Source organism: Carassius gibelio, chromosome A3 (genome assembly GCF_023724105.1).
Source record: "Carassius gibelio isolate Cgi1373 ecotype wild population from Czech Republic chromosome A3, carGib1.2-hapl.c, whole genome shotgun sequence".
Classification (NCBI taxonomy): Eukaryota; Metazoa; Chordata; class Actinopteri; order Cypriniformes; family Cyprinidae; genus Carassius; species Carassius gibelio.
This window is the reverse complement of record NC_068373.1, coordinates 84441-98969: the sequence shown is the minus strand read 5'-3', so window position 1 is coordinate 98969 and position 14529 is coordinate 84441. Positions and strand designations below refer to the sequence as shown.

The window sequence follows — 14529 nt, the reverse complement described above, 5'->3', positions numbered from 1 at the left end:
AAGAGATCGGGCATTGACTCTTTTTTTTTTTTTTTTTTTTTTAAAAGATTATTATATAATTAGTAATGAATTTCCAATAATATTAGAGCACCTGGTTTTCCGAGGCGGTCTCCCATCCAAACACTAAACAGGTCCATAGCTGCTAAGATTCAAAGATTGGGCATTGACTCTTTTTGTTTCAAGATAATTATATAATTAGTACAAATTTCCAAAAATATTACAGCAACTGGTATTCCGAGGCGGTCTCCCATCCAAGCACTAAACAGGTCCATACCTCCTAAGATTCAAAGATTGGGCATTTACTCTTTTTTTTTTTTTGTTGCAAGATTATTATGTAATTAGTAAAAATTGCCAAAAATATTACAGCAACTGGTATTTCCCGGCCGTCTTCCATCCAAGTACTAACCAGGCAAAACCTGCTATTATTCAGAGATCGGGCATTGACTTTTTTTTTTTTTTCAAGATTATTATATAATTTGTGAAAAATTTCCAAAAATCTTAAAGCAACTGGTATTACCAGGGTGTCTCCCATCCAATTACTAACCAGGCCCATACCTGCTAAGATTCAGATATGGGGCATTGACTCCTTTCTTTTTTTCTTGCAAGATTATTATATAATTTGTGAAAAATTTCCCAAAATCTTAAAGCAACTGGTATTACCAGGGGGTCTGCCATCCAATTACTAACCAGGCCGAAACCTGCTTAGTTTCCGAGCTCAGACATGATCTGGCATAGCCAGGGTGGAATGGCCATAAGCGAAGACTGCTGCAAAGAGAGAGCTATTTAAAGATCAGCCAATCTAATCGCCGGTACATTATACAGGACCAAACCTGCTTAGCTTCCGAGAGCAGACGAGATCAGGCATAGCCAGGTTGTTACGGTCGCAAGCGAAGGATACTGCAAAGAGAAGACTATTTAAAGATCAGCCAATCAAATCGCCCATACATTATATAAGTAGGAATGAAAATCCAAAAGCTTACAGCACCTGGTATTCCGAGGCGGTCTCCCATCCAAGCACTAACCAGGCCAATACCTGCTAAGATTAAGAGATCGGGCATTGGCTCTTTTTTTTTAAGATTATTATATAATTAGTAATAAATTTCCAATAATATTAGAGCACCTGGTATTACCAGGGGGTCTCCCATCCAAACACTACACAGGTCAATGACTGCTAAGATTCAAAGAATGGGCATTCACTCTTTTTTTTTTCAAGATTATTATATAATTTGTGAAAAATTTACAAAAATCTTAAAGCAACTGGTATTACCAGGGGGTCTCCCATCCAATTACTAACCAGGCCCAAACCTGCTTAGCTTCCGAGCTCAGACATGATCTGGCATAGCCAGGGTGGTATGGCCATAAGCGAAGACTGCTGCAAAGAGAGAGCTATTTAAAGATCAGTCAATCTAATCGCCGGTACATTATATAAGTAGGAAAGAAAACCCTAAAGCTTAAAGCACCTGGTATTCCCAGGCGGTCTCCCATCCAAGCACTAACCAGGCCAATACCTGCTAAGATTAAGAGATCAGGCATTGACTCTTTTTTTTTTTTTTTTTTTTTTAAGATTATTATATAATTAGTAATAAATTTCCAATAATATTAGAGCACCTGGTTTTCCGAGGCGGTCTCCCATCCAAACACTAAACAGGTCCATAGCTGCTAAGATTCAAAGATTGGGCATTGACTCTTTTTGTTTCAAGATAATTATATAATTAGTACAAATTTCCAAAAATATTACAGCAACTGGTATTCCGAGGCGGTCTCCCATCCAAGCACTAAACAGGTCCATACCTCCTAAGATTCAAAGATTGGGCATTTACTCTTTTTTTTTTTTTTTTGTTGCAAGATTATTATGTAATTAGTAAAAATTGCCAAAAATATTACAGCAACTGGTATTTCCCGGCCGTCTTCCATCCAAGTACTAACCAGGCAAAACCTGCTATTATTCAGAGATCGGGCATTGACTTTTTTTTTTTTTTTCAAGATTATTATATAATTTGTGAAAAATTTCCAAAAATCTTAAAGCAACTGGTATTACCAGGGTGTCTCCCATCCAATTACTAACCAGGCCCATACATGCTAAGATTCAGATATGGGGCATTGACTCCTTTCTTTTTTTCTTGCAAGATTATTATATAATTTGTGAAAAATTTCCCAAAATCTTAAAGCAACTGGTATTACCAGGGGGTCTGCCATCCAATTACTAACCAGGCCGAAACCTGCTTAGTTTCCGAGCTCAGACATGATCTGGCATAGCCAGGGTGGAATGGCCATAAGCGAAGACTGCTGCAAAGAGAGAGCTATTTAAAGATCAGCCAATCTAATCGCCGGTACATTATACAGGACCAAACCTGCTTAGCTTCCGAGAGCAGACGAGATCAGGCATAGCCAGGTTGTTACGGTCGCAAGCGAAGGATACTGCAAAGAGAAGACTATTTAAAGATCAGCCAATCAAATCGCCCATACATTATATAAGTAGGAATGAAAATCCAAAAGCTTACAGCACCTGGTATTCCGAGGCGGTCTCCCATCCAAGCACTAACCAGGCCAATACCTGCTAAGATTAAGAGATCGGGCATTGGCTCTTTTTTTTTAAGATTATTATATAATTAGTAATAAATTTCCAATAATATTAGAGCACCTGGTATTACCAGGGGGTCTCCCATCCAAACACTACACAGGTCAATGACTGCTAAGATTCAAAGAATGGGCATTCACTCTTTTTTTTTTCAAGATTATTATATAATTTGTGAAAAATTTACAAAAATCTTAAAGCAACTGGTATTACCAGGGGGTCTCCCATCCAATTACTAACCAGGCCCAAACCTGCTTAGCTTCCGAGCTCAGACATGATCTGGCATAGCCAGGGTGGTATGGCCATAAGCGAAGACTGCTGCAAAGAGAGAGCTATTTAAAGATCAGTCAATCTAATCGCCGGTACATTATATAAGTAGGAAAGAAAACCCTAAAGCTTAAAGCACCTGGTATTCCCAGGCGGTCTCCCATCCAAGCACTAACCAGGCCAATACCTGCTAAGATTAAGAGATCAGGCATTGACTCTTTTTTTTTTTTTTTTTTTTTTAAGATTATTATATAATTAGTAATAAATTTCCAATAATATTAGAGCACCTGGTTTTCCGAGGCGGTCTCCCATCCAAACACTAAACAGGTCCATAGCTGCTAAGATTCAAAGATTGGGCATTGACTCTTTTTGTTTCAAGATAATTATATAATTAGTACAAATTTCCAAAAATATTACAGCAACTGGTATTCCGAGGCGGTCTCCCATCCAAGCACTAAACAGGTCCATACCTCCTAAGATTCAAAGATTGGGCATTTACTCTTTTTTTTTTTTTTTTGTTGCAAGATTATTATGTAATTAGTAAAAATTGCCAAAAATATTACAGCAACTGGTATTTCCCGGCCGTCTTCCATCCAAGTACTAACCAGGCAAAACCTGCTATTATTCAGAGATCGGGCATTGACTTTTTTTTTTTTTTTCAAGATTATTATATAATTTGTGAAAAATTTCCAAAAATCTTAAAGCAACTGGTATTACCAGGGTGTCTCCCATCCAATTACTAACCAGGCCCATACATGCTAAGATTCAGATATGGGGCATTGACTCCTTTCTTTTTTTCTTGCAAGATTATTATATAATTTGTGAAAAATTTCCCAAAATCTTAAAGCAACTGGTATTACCAGGGGGTCTGCCATCCAATTACTAACCAGGCCGAAACCTGCTTAGTTTCCGAGCTCAGACATGATCTGGCATAGCCAGGGTGGAATGGCCATAAGCGAAGACTGCTGCAAAGAGAGAGCTATTTAAAGATCAGCCAATCTAATCGCCGGTACATTATACAGGACCAAACCTGCTTAGCTTCCGAGAGCAGACGAGATCAGGCATAGCCAGGTTGTTACGGTCGCAAGCGAAGGATACTGCAAAGAGAAGACTATTTAAAGATCAGCCAATCAAATCGCCCATACATTATATAAGTAGGAATGAAAATCCAAAAGCTTACAGCACCTGGTATTCCGAGGCGGTCTCCCATCCAAGCACTAACCAGGCCAATACCTGCTAAGATTAAGAGATCGGGCATTGGCTCTTTTTTTTTAAGATTATTATATAATTAGTAATAAATTTCCAATAATATTAGAGCACCTGGTATTACCAGGGGGTCTCCCATCCAAACACTACACAGGTCAATGACTGCTAAGATTCAAAGAATGGGCATTCACTCTTTTTTTTTTCAAGATTATTATATAATTTGTGAAAAATTTACAAAAATCTTAAAGCAACTGGTATTACCAGGGGGTCTCCCATCCAATTACTAACCAGGCCCAAACCTGCTTAGCTTCCGAGCTCAGACATGATCTGGCATAGCCAGGGTGGTATGGGCATAAGCGAAGACTGCTGCAAAGAGAGAGCTATTTAAAGATCAGTCAATCTAATCGCCGGTACATTATATAAGTAGGAAAGAAAACCCTAAATCTTAAAGCACCTGGTATTCCCAGGCGGTCTCCCATCCAAGCACTAACCAGGCCAATACCTGCTAAGATTAAGAGATCGGGCATTGACTCTTTTTTTTTTTTTTTTTTTTTTAAGATTATTATATAATTAGTAATAAATTTCCAATAATATTAGAGCACCTGGTATTCCGAGGCGGTCTCCCATCCAGACACTAAACAGGTCCATGACTGCTAAGATTCAAAGAATGGGCATTGACTCTTTTTTTTTTCAAGATTATTATATAATTTGTGAAAAATTTACAAAAATCTTAAAGCAACTGGTATTACCAGGGGGTCTCCCATCCAATTACTAACCAGGCCCAAACCTGCTTAGCTTCCGAGCTCAGACATGATCTGGCATAGACAGGGTGGTATGGCCATAAGCGAAGACTGCTGCAAAGAGAGAGCTATTTAAAGATCAGCCAATCTAATATAAGTAGGAAAGAAAACCCTAAAGCTTAAAGCACCTGGTATTCCCAGGCGGTCTCCCATCCAAGCACTAACCAGGCCAATACCTGCTAAGATTAAGAGATCGGGCATTGACTCTTTTTTTTTTTTTTTTTTTTTTTAAGATTATTATATAATTAGTAATACATTTCCAATAATATTAGAGCACCTGGTATTCCAAGGCGGTCTCCCATCCAGACACTAAACAGGTCCATGACTGCTAAGATTCAAAGAATGGGCATTGACTCTTTTTTTTTTCAAGATTATTATATAATTTGTGAAAAATTTACAAAAATCTTAGAGCAACTGGTATTACCAGGGGGTCTCCCATCCAATTACTAACCAGGCCCAAACCTGCTTAGCTTCCGAGCTCAGACATGATCTGGCATAGCCAGGGTGGAATGGCCATAAGCGAAGACTGCTGCAAAGAGAGAGCTATTTAAAGATCAGCCAATCTAATCGCCGGTACATTATACAGGACCAAACCTGCTTAGCTTCCGAGAGCAGACGAGATCAGGCATAGCCAGGTTGTTACGGTCGCAAGCGAAGGATACTGCAAAGAGAAGACTATTTAAAGATCAGCCAATCAAATCGCCCATACATTATATAAGTAGGAATGAAAATCCAAAAGCTTACAGCACCTGGTATTCCGAGGCGGTCTCCCATCCAAGCACTAACCAGGCCAATACCTGCTAAGATTAAGAGATCGGGCATTGGCTCTTTTTTTTTAAGATTATTATATAATTAGTAATAAATTTCCAATAATATTAGAGCACCTGGTATTACCAGGGGGTCTCCCATCCAAACACTACACAGGTCAATGACTGCTAAGATTCAAAGAATGGGCATTCAGACATGATCTGGCATAGCCAGGGTGGTATGGCCATAAGCGAAGACTGCTGCAAAGAGAGAGCTATTTAAAGATCAGTCAATCTAATCGCCGGTACATTATATAAGTAGGAAAGAAAACCCTAAAGCTTAAAGCACCTGGTATTCCCAGGCGGTCTCCCATCCAAGCACTAACCAGGCCAATACCTGCTAAGATTAAGAGATCGGGCATTGACTCTTTTTTTTTTTTTTTTTTTTTTTAAGATTATTATATAATTAGTAATAAATTTCCAATAATATTAGAGCACCTGGTATTCCGAGGCGGTCTCCCATCCAGACACTAAACAGGTCCATGACTGCTAAGATTCAAAGAATGGGCATTGACTCTTTTTTTTTTCAAGATTATTATATAATTTGTGAAAAATTTACAAAAATCTTAAAGCAACTGGTATTACCAGGGGGTCTCCCATCCAATTACTAACCAGGCCCAAACCTGCTTAGCTTCCGAGCTCAGACATGATCTGGCATAGACAGGGTGGTATGGCCATAAGCGAAGACTGCTGCAAAGAGAGAGCTATTTAAAGATCAGCCAATCTAATATAAGTAGGAAAGAAAACCCTAAAGCTTAAAGCACCTGGTATTCCCAGGCGGTCTCCCATCCAAGCACTAACCAGGCCAATACCTGCTAAGATTAAGAGATCGGGCATTGACTCTTTTTTTTTTTTTTTTTTTTTTTTAAAGATTATTATATAATTAGTAATAAATTTCCAATAATATTAGAGCACCTGGTTTTCCGAGGCGGTCTCCCATCCAAACACTAAACAGGTCCATAGCTGCTAAGATTCAAAGATTGGGCATTGACTCTTTTTGTTTCAAGATAATTATATAATTAGTACAAATTTCCAAAAATATTACAGCAACTGGTATTCCGAGGCGGTCTCCCATCCAAGCACTAAACAGGTCCATACCTCCTAAGATTCAAAGATTGGGCATTTACTCTTTTTTTTTTTTTTTTGTTGCAAGATTATTATGTAATTAGTAAAAATTGCCAAAAATATTACAGCAACTGGTATTTCCCGGCCGTCTTCCATCCAAGTACTAACCAGGCAAAACCTGCTATTATTCAGAGATCGGGCATTGACTTTTTTTTTTTTTTTTCAAGATTATTATATAATTGGTGAAAAATTTCCAAAAATCTTAAAGCAACTGGTATTACCAGGGTGTCTCCCATCCAATTACTAACCAGGCCCATACCTGCTAAGATTCAGATATGGGGCATTGACTCCTTTCTTTTTTTCTTGCAAGATTATTATATAATTTGTGAAAAATTTCCCAAAATCTTAAAGCAACTGGTATTACCAGGGGGTCTGCCATCCAATTACTAACCAGGCCGAAACCTGCTTAGTTTCCGAGCTCAGACATGATCTGGCATAGCCAGGGTGGAATGGCCATAAGCGAAGACTGCTGCAAAGAGAGAGCTATTTAAAGATCAGCCAATCTAATCGCCGGTACATTATACAGGACCAAACCTGCTTAGCTTCCGAGAGCAGACGAGATCAGGCATAGCCAGGTTGTTACGGTCGCAAGCGAAGGATACTGCAAAGAGAAGACTATTTAAAGATCAGCCAATCAAATCGCCCATACATTATATAAGTAGGAATGAAAATCCAAAAGCTTACAGCACCTGGTATTCCGAGGCGGTCTCCCATCCAAGCACTAACCAGGCCAATACCTGCTAAGATTAAGAGATCGGGCATTGGCTCTTTTTTTTTAAGATTATTATATAATTAGTAATAAATTTCCAATAATATTAGAGCACCTGGTATTACCAGGGGGTCTCCCATCCAAACACTACACAGGTCAATGACTGCTAAGATTCAAAGAATGGGCATTCACTCTTTTTTTTTTCAAGATTATTATATAATTTGTGAAAAATTTACAAAAATCTTAAAGCAACTGGTATTACCAGGGGGTCTCCCATCCAATTACTAACCAGGCCCAAACCTGCTTAGCTTCCGAGCTCAGACATGATCTGGCATAGCCAGGGTGGTATGGCCATAAGCGAAGACTGCTGCAAAGAGAGAGCTATTTAAAGATCAGTCAATCTAATCGCCGGTACATTATATAAGTAGGAAAGAAAACCCTAAAGCTTAAAGCACCTGGTATTCCCAGGCGGTCTCCCATCCAAGCACTAACCAGGCCAATACCTGCTAAGATTAAGAGATCAGGCATTGACTCTTTTTTTTTTTTTTTTTTTTTTAAGATTATTATATAATTAGTAATAAATTTCCAATAATATTAGAGCACCTGGTTTTCCGAGGCGGTCTCCCATCCAAACACTAAACAGGTCCATAGCTGCTAAGATTCAAAGATTGGGCATTGACTCTTTTTGTTTCAAGATAATTATATAATTAGTACAAATTTCCAAAAATATTACAGCAACTGGTATTCCGAGGCGGTCTCCCATCCAAGCACTAAACAGGTCCATACCTCCTAAGATTCAAAGATTGGGCATTTACTCTTTTTTTTTTTTTTTTGTTGCAAGATTATTATGTAATTAGTAAAAATTGCCAAAAATATTACAGCAACTGGTATTTCCCGGCCGTCTTCCATCCAAGTACTAACCAGGCAAAACCTGCTATTATTCAGAGATCGGGCATTGACTTTTTTTTTTTTTTTCAAGATTATTATATAATTTGTGAAAAATTTCCAAAAATCTTAAAGCAACTGGTATTACCAGGGTGTCTCCCATCCAATTACTAACCAGGCCCATACATGCTAAGATTCAGATATGGGGCATTGACTCCTTTCTTTTTTTCTTGCAAGATTATTATATAATTTGTGAAAAATTTCCCAAAATCTTAAAGCAACTGGTATTACCAGGGGGTCTGCCATCCAATTACTAACCAGGCCGAAACCTGCTTAGTTTCCGAGCTCAGACATGATCTGGCATAGCCAGGGTGGAATGGCCATAAGCGAAGACTGCTGCAAAGAGAGAGTTATTTAAAGATCAGCCAATCTAATCGCCGGTACATTATACAGGACCAAACCTGCTTAGCTTCCGAGAGCAGACGAGATCAGGCATAGCCAGGTTGTTACGGTCGCAAGCGAAGGATACTGCAAAGAGAAGACTATTTAAAGATCAGCCAATCAAATCGCCCATACATTATATAAGTAGGAATGAAAATCCAAAAGCTTACAGCACCTGGTATTCCGAGGCGGTCTCCCATCCAAGCACTAACCAGGCCAATACCTGCTAAGATTAAGAGATCGGGCATTGGCTCTTTTTTTTTAAGATTATTATATAATTAGTAATAAATTTCCAATAATATTAGAGCACCTGGTATTACCAGGGGGTCTCCCATCCAAACACTAGACAGGTCAATGACTGCTAAGATTCAAAGAATGGGCATTCACTCTTTTTTTTTTCAAGATTATTATATAATTTGTGAAAAATTTACAAAAATCTTAAAGCAACTGGTATTACCAGGGGGTCTCCCATCCAATTACTAACCAGGCCCAAACCTGCTTAGCTTCCGAGCTCAGACATGATCTGGCATAGCCAGGGTGGTATGGGCATAAGCGAAGACTGCTGCAAAGAGAGAGCTATTTAAAGATCAGTCAATCTAATCGCCGGTACATTATATAAGTAGGAAAGAAAACCCTAAATCTTAAAGCACCTGGTATTCCCAGGCGGTCTCCCATCCAAGCACTAACCAGGCCAATACCTGCTAAGATTAAGAGATCGGGCATTGACTCTTTTTTTTTTTTTTTTTTTTTTAAGATTATTATATAATTAGTAATAAATTTCCAATAATATTAGAGCACCTGGTATTCCGAGGCGGTCTCCCATCCAGACACTAAACAGGTCCATGACTGCTAAGATTCAAAGAATGGGCATTGACTCTTTTTTTTTTCAAGATTATTATATAATTTGTGAAAAATTTACAAAAATCTTAAAGCAACTGGTATTACCAGGGGGTCTCCCATCCAATTACTAACCAGGCCCAAACCTGCTTAGCTTCCGAGCTCAGACATGATCTGGCATAGACAGGGTGGTATGGCCATAAGCGAAGACTGCTGCAAAGAGAGAGCTATTTAAAGATCAGCCAATCTAATATAAGTAGGAAAGAAAACCCTAAAGCTTAAAGCACCTGGTATTCCCAGGCGGTCTCCCATCCAAGCACTAACCAGGCCAATACCTGCTAAGATTAAGAGATCGGGCATTGACTCTTTTTTTTTTTTTTTTTTTTTTTAAGATTATTATATAATTAGTAATACATTTCCAATAATATTAGAGCACCTGGTATTCCAAGGCGGTCTCCCATCCAGACACTAAACAGGTCCATGACTGCTAAGATTCAAAGAATGGGCATTGACTCTTTTTTTTTTCAAGATTATTATATAATTTGTGAAAAATTTACAAAAATCTTAGAGCAACTGGTATTACCAGGGGGTCTCCCATCCAATTACTAACCAGGCCCAAACCTGCTTAGCTTCCGAGCTCAGACATGATCTGGCATAGCCAGGGTGGAATGGCCATAAGCGAAGACTGCTGCAAAGAGAGAGCTATTTAAAGATCAGCCAATCTAATCGCCGGTACATTATACAGGACCAAACCTGCTTAGCTTCCGAGAGCAGACGAGATCAGGCATAGCCAGGTTGTTACGGTCGCAAGCGAAGGATACTGCAAAGAGAAGACTATTTAAAGATCAGCCAATCAAATCGCCCATACATTATATAAGTAGGAATGAAAATCCAAAAGCTTACAGCACCTGGTATTCCGAGGCGGTCTCCCATCCAAGCACTAACCAGGCCAATACCTGCTAAGATTAAGAGATCGGGCATTGGCTCTTTTTTTTTAAGATTATTATATAATTAGTAATAAATTTCCAATAATATTAGAGCACCTGGTATTACCAGGGGGTCTCCCATCCAAACACTACACAGGTCAATGACTGCTAAGATTCAAAGAATGGGCATTCAGACATGATCTGGCATAGCCAGGGTGGTATGGCCATAAGCGAAGACTGCTGCAAAGAGAGAGCTATTTAAAGATCAGTCAATCTAATCGCCGGTACATTATATAAGTAGGAAAGAAAACCCTAAAGCTTAAAGCACCTGGTATTCCCAGGCGGTCTCCCATCCAAGCACTAACCAGGCCAATACCTGCTAAGATTAAGAGATCGGGCATTGACTCTTTTTTTTTTTTTTTTTTTTTTAAGATTATTATATAATTAGTAATAAATTTCCAATAATATTAGAGCACCTGGTATTCCGAGGCGGTCTCCCATCCAGACACTAAACAGGTCCATGACTGCTAAGATTCAAAGAATGGGCATTGACTCTTTTTTTTTTCAAGATTATTATATAATTTGTGAAAAATTTACAAAAATCTTAAAGCAACTGGTATTACCAGGGGGTCTCCCATCCAATTACTAACCAGGCCCAAACCTGCTTAGCTTCCGAGCTCAGACATGATCTGGCATAGACAGGGTGGTATGGCCATAAGCGAAGACTGCTGCAAAGAGAGAGCTATTTAAAGATCAGCCAATCTAATATAAGTAGGAAAGAAAACCCTAAAGCTTAAAGCACCTGGTATTCCCAGGCGGTCTCCCATCCAAGCACTAACCAGGCCAATACCTGCTAAGATTAAGAGATCGGGCATTGACTCTTTTTTTTTTTTTTTTTTTTTTTTAAAGATTATTATATAATTAGTAATAAATTTCCAATAATATTAGAGCACCTGGTTTTCCGAGGCGGTCTCCCATCCAAACACTAAACAGGTCCATAGCTGCTAAGATTCAAAGATTGGGCATTGACTCTTTTTGTTTCAAGATAATTATATAATTAGTACAAATTTCCAAAAATATTACAGCAACTGGTATTCCGAGGCGGTCTCCCATCCAAGCACTAAACAGGTCCATACCTCCTAAGATTCAAAGATTGGGCATTTACTCTTTTTTTTTTTTTTTTGTTGCAAGATTATTATGTAATTAGTAAAAATTGCCAAAAATATTACAGCAACTGGTATTTCCCGGCCGTCTTCCATCCAAGTACTAACCAGGCAAAACCTGCTATTATTCAGAGATCGGGCATTGACTTTTTTTTTTTTTTTTCAAGATTATTATATAATTGGTGAAAAATTTCCAAAAATCTTAAAGCAACTGGTATTACCAGGGTGTCTCCCATCCAATTACTAACCAGGCCCATACCTGCTAAGATTCAGATATGGGGCATTGACTCCTTTCTTTTTTTCTTGCAAGATTATTATATAATTTGTGAAAAATTTCCCAAAATCTTAAAGCAACTGGTATTACCAGGGGGTCTGCCATCCAATTACTAACCAGGCCGAAACCTGCTTAGTTTCCGAGCTCAGACATGATCTGGCATAGCCAGGGTGGAATGGCCATAAGCGAAGACTGCTGCAAAGAGAGAGCTATTTAAAGATCAGCCAATCTAATCGCCGGTACATTATACAGGACCAAACCTGCTTAGCTTCCGAGAGCAGACGAGATCAGGCATAGCCAGGTTGTTACGGTCGCAAGCGAAGGATACTGCAAAGAGAAGACTATTTAAAGATCAGCCAATCAAATCGCCCATACATTATATAAGTAGGAATGAAAATCCAAAAGCTTACAGCACCTGGTATTCCGAGGCGGTCTCCCATCCAAGCACTAACCAGGCCAATACCTGCTAAGATTAAGAGATCGGGCATTGGCTCTTTTTTTTTAAGATTATTATATAATTAGTAATAAATTTCCAATAATATTAGAGCACCTGGTATTACCAGGGGGTCTCCCATCCAAACACTACACAGGTCAATGACTGCTAAGATTCAAAGAATGGGCATTCACTCTTTTTTTTTTCAAGATTATTATATAATTTGTGAAAAATTTACAAAAATCTTAAAGCAACTGGTATTACCAGGGGGTCTCCCATCCAATTACTAACCAGGCCCAAACCTGCTTAGCTTCCGAGCTCAGACATGATCTGGCATAGCCAGGGTGGTATGGCCATAAGCGAAGACTGCTGCAAAGAGAGAGCTATTTAAAGATCAGTCAATCTAATCGCCGGTACATTATATAAGTAGGAAAGAAAACCCTAAAGCTTAAAGCACCTGGTATTCCCAGGCGGTCTCCCATCCAAGCACTAACCAGGCCAATACCTGCTAAGATTAAGAGATCAGGCATTGACTCTTTTTTTTTTTTTTTTTTTTTTAAGATTATTATATAATTAGTAATAAATTTCCAATAATATTAGAGCACCTGGTTTTCCGAGGCGGTCTCCCATCCAAACACTAAACAGGTCCATAGCTGCTAAGATTCAAAGATTGGGCATTGACTCTTTTTGTTTCAAGATAATTATATAATTAGTACAAATTTCCAAAAATATTACAGCAACTGGTATTCCGAGGCGGTCTCCCATCCAAGCACTAAACAGGTCCATACCTCCTAAGATTCAAAGATTGGGCATTTACTCTTTTTTTTTTTTTTTTGTTGCAAGATTATTATGTAATTAGTAAAAATTGCCAAAAATATTACAGCAACTGGTATTTCCCGGCCGTCTTCCATCCAAGTACTAACCAGGCAAAACCTGCTATTATTCAGAGATCGGGCATTGACTTTTTTTTTTTTTTTCAAGATTATTATATAATTTGTGAAAAATTTCCAAAAATCTTAAAGCAACTGGTATTACCAGGGTGTCTCCCATCCAATTACTAACCAGGCCCATACATGCTAAGATTCAGATATGGGGCATTGACTCCTTTCTTTTTTTCTTGCAAGATTATTATATAATTTGTGAAAAATTTCCCAAAATCTTAAAGCAACTGGTATTACCAGGGGGTCTGCCATCCAATTACTAACCAGGCCGAAACCTGCTTAGTTTCCGAGCTCAGACATGATCTGGCATAGCCAGGGTGGAATGGCCATAAGCGAAGACTGCTGCAAAGAGAGAGTTATTTAAAGATCAGCCAATCTAATCGCCGGTACATTATACAGGACCAAACCTGCTTAGCTTCCGAGAGCAGACGAGATCAGGCATAGCCAGGTTGTTACGGTCGCAAGCGAAGGATACTGCAAAGAGAAGACTATTTAAAGATCAGCCAATCAAATCGCCCATACATTATATAAGTAGGAATGAAAATCCAAAAGCTTACAGCACCTGGTATTCCGAGGCGGTCTCCCATCCAAGCACTAACCAGGCCAATACCTGCTAAGATTAAGAGATCGGGCATTGGCTCTTTTTTTTTAAGATTATTATATAATTAGTAATAAATTTCCAATAATATTAGAGCACCTGGTATTACCAGGGGGTCTCCCATCCAAACACTACACAGGTCAATGACTGCTAAGATTCAAAGAATGGGCATTCACTCTTTTTTTTTTCAAGATTATTATATAATTTGTGAAAAATTTACAAAAATCTTAAAGCAACTGGTATTACCAGGGGGTCTCCCATCCAATTACTAACCAGGCCCAAACCTGCTTAGCTTCCGAGCTCAGACATGATCTGGCATAGCCAGGGTGGTATGGGCATAAGCGAAGACTGCTGCAAAGAGAGAGCTATTTAAAGATCAGTCAATCTAATCGCCGGTACATTATATAAGTAGGAAAGAAAACCCTAAAGCTTAAAGCACCTGGTATTCCCAGGCGGTCTCCCATCCAAGCACTAACCAGGCCAATACCTGCTAAGATTAAGAGATCGGGCATTGACTCTTTTTTTTTTTTTTTTTTTTTTTAA

The 14529-nt window shown here is 38.7% G+C and overlaps 13 pseudogenes; all 13 read right to left on the bottom strand.

Moving 5' to 3' along the window:
- Positions 1-1245: 1245 nt before the first annotated feature.
- LOC127964580 (uncharacterized) lies at positions 1246-1364 on the bottom strand (annotated as a pseudogene).
- A 1402-nt stretch (positions 1365-2766) lies between these two features.
- Positions 2767-2885, bottom strand: LOC127964574 (uncharacterized; annotated as a pseudogene).
- Positions 2886-4287: 1402 nt separating this feature from the next.
- On the bottom strand, positions 4288-4406 carry LOC127963124 (uncharacterized; annotated as a pseudogene).
- Positions 4407-4775: 369 nt separating this feature from the next.
- LOC127959990 (uncharacterized) lies at positions 4776-4894 on the bottom strand (annotated as a pseudogene).
- A 356-nt stretch (positions 4895-5250) lies between these two features.
- On the bottom strand, positions 5251-5369 carry LOC127962476 (uncharacterized; annotated as a pseudogene).
- Positions 5370-6217: 848 nt separating this feature from the next.
- Positions 6218-6336, bottom strand: LOC127959981 (uncharacterized; annotated as a pseudogene).
- A 1392-nt stretch (positions 6337-7728) lies between these two features.
- LOC127964568 (uncharacterized) lies at positions 7729-7847 on the bottom strand (annotated as a pseudogene).
- Positions 7848-9249: 1402 nt separating this feature from the next.
- LOC127963117 (uncharacterized) lies at positions 9250-9368 on the bottom strand (annotated as a pseudogene).
- A 369-nt stretch (positions 9369-9737) lies between these two features.
- Positions 9738-9856, bottom strand: LOC127959975 (uncharacterized; annotated as a pseudogene).
- Positions 9857-10212: 356 nt separating this feature from the next.
- On the bottom strand, positions 10213-10331 carry LOC127962471 (uncharacterized; annotated as a pseudogene).
- An 847-nt stretch (positions 10332-11178) lies between these two features.
- LOC127959969 (uncharacterized) lies at positions 11179-11297 on the bottom strand (annotated as a pseudogene).
- Positions 11298-12689: 1392 nt separating this feature from the next.
- Positions 12690-12808, bottom strand: LOC127964564 (uncharacterized; annotated as a pseudogene).
- A 1402-nt stretch (positions 12809-14210) lies between these two features.
- On the bottom strand, positions 14211-14329 carry LOC127963110 (uncharacterized; annotated as a pseudogene).
- Between the last annotated feature and the right edge of the window lie 200 nt (positions 14330-14529).